Source organism: Lotus japonicus, chromosome 5, assembly GCF_012489685.1.
Source record: "Lotus japonicus ecotype B-129 chromosome 5, LjGifu_v1.2".
NCBI lineage: Eukaryota > Viridiplantae > Streptophyta > Magnoliopsida > Fabales > Fabaceae > Lotus > Lotus japonicus.
In genome coordinates this window covers 39,847,657-39,849,779 of record NC_080045.1, presented here as the reverse complement: position 1 = coordinate 39,849,779, position 2,123 = coordinate 39,847,657, and the positions used below count along the sequence as shown (strand labels likewise).

The window sequence follows — 2,123 nt, the reverse complement described above, 5'->3', positions numbered from 1 at the left end:
GAAAACGTTATTCAAACCCCCCCTTTCTACCGTTTTTCATACCTTCACAAAGTTCTTCTACTTCTGCCATCCCTTCAACCTCCACCGGAATAGTGAAACTTCCGGGGTCTCTTCTTTTCATTGGCATCTTACGCTGCAAGATAGCACTACACTCTTCTGTCAACATTACCGTCTCATCAACCCCCTTTAAACTCCTCCTCTTAGACAAGATATCCCTCATGAACCTAGCATACATGGGCACTGGCTCCAATGCATCGGCAAAAGGGATATTAACGTGGAGTTTCTTGAAGACCTCCACAAACTTTGAGAACTTCTTGCCTATGTTTTTCTTAGTCAAGGCCTTAGGAAAAGGGACCTTGCTAACCTTAGGAATGGGGTCTATAACTTCCTTAGTCTTGATGGGTACTTCTCCCTCAACTATCTCCTCAATTTGTTCACCCTTTGTTTTTTTCTTCAATTCACTCATCACCCTACCACTTCGAGTAGTCACTACAAAGGCATTCTCCTGTTTGGGATTGGGGATAGTATCGGAAGGAAACTTACCTTGAGGTCTTTCGGCTATTTGCTTGGCCAGCTGGCCAAATTGATTCTCTAAGTTCTTAATAGCTGCTTCTTAATTTTTGTAATTATTCTCCGTTCGGTTGATGAAAATCTCCACCAACTCCTCTAAGCTTTTCTTGGAACCGCCACTTTCGCCTTCTACTCTCTCTTGTGGCTGCCTTGAGCCTTGGCCTTGGAAACCTTGGCTAGGAAATTTCCTTTGAAAGCCACTTCCTTGCCCATTGTTACCTTGCCTCCAAGAAAAATTAAGGTGATTCCTCCATCCTGGATTGTAAGTATTTGAAAATGGGTCATTTCGAGCTTGACCCATGGCCTTCACTTCCTCCTCCGGTCTAGTCTCTGTGCATTCTTCACTGTCATGTGGCCCTCCACAAGTCACACACTCCAATTTGGCAACTCGACCACCAATCTTGGTAGTCTTTATTTGATTTTGAATCTCATTCATTTTCTTGGAGAGTTGCTTGTTGGAGGCCTTGATTTGATCATAAGCCTCAACCTCTAGGACCCCTCTTCGGGCTTGGCGTTCATTACTTGAGTTCATGGCCCTTATAGCCATTTTTTCAATCAACTCGTACCCCACTTGTGGAAGTAAGGCATCGAACTCACCGTTTGAAGCCGCATCCAAGCCAAACCTCGAAGAATATTGGAGACCATCATAGAACTTGCTACTTGTTCCGTTTGGGCGAGGTTATGTTGAGGACACCTCCTCAAGAGCTTTTTAAACCTTTCCCAAGCTTCATAGAGATTTTCATCGGTGGATTGAGCAAAAGTCATGATGTCATTCTTGAGCTTTCTCAAGAGGGCTCTTGGAACAAACCTTGTGGTGAACTTCTCAGCCAAGTCCTCCCAAGATGTAATGCTACCTTGGGGCTGTGAATTCAACCACTCTTCGGCAGTATCCCTCAATGAAAAAGGGAACAAACTCAAGCGGATGGTGTCCGCTGAAACATTCTGAACTTTGTAGGTGTTGCAATTGAGGATGAACCGCTCCATGTGTGCATGAGGATCTTCAAGAGAACCTCCACCGTATTGATTTTGGCTCACCAAATTGATGAATGTCGGCCTCAGCTCAAAATTTCCCGTGCCATCGGGGGAAACTATGCTGCCCGGATAATCGTAGCTCATGGCAGCCGAGGTGAGGTCTCTAAGAGAACGATTGGCATTCTCCGCTTCTTGCTCTTGAAGTCTTTGAGCAATAGCCTCATTCACTCTTTCTTCAATGTGGGCTTGCAATTCCTCCTCCGTCATATGGGCAGCCATGGCGGCTATCTCAGCAGCTCTTTGCTGAGCTCGACGACGATGGAGGGTACGTTCAGGCTCCGGATTAAGCTCCAATGGATCCGTGCCAAGCCTACCTTGCATAAACTGAAATACACAACCAAAGAAAGGTTAGTAATACCTGTTCAATGCAATGAAAAACTACAAACTTGTAACTTAAACCGAAAACCACAAACAATCCCCGGCAACGGCGCCAAAAACTTGTTGGTTCAATCTGCAAGTGCACAGATATCTCCGGGTTTTAATATCGAATCCACAGGGACCGTGAGTGAGAATTGTGGTTT

The 2,123-nt window shown here is 45.2% G+C and overlaps 1 non-coding gene across 1 annotated transcript; it reads left to right on the top strand.

Moving 5' to 3' along the window:
* Positions 1-1,246: 1,246 nt before the first annotated feature.
* On the top strand, positions 1,247-1,353 carry LOC130721634 (small nucleolar RNA R71). The gene has a single exon (XR_009013558.1). It is a non-coding gene; the product is annotated as a small nucleolar RNA R71 (small nucleolar RNA).
* Positions 1,354-2,123: the final 770 nt, after the last annotated feature.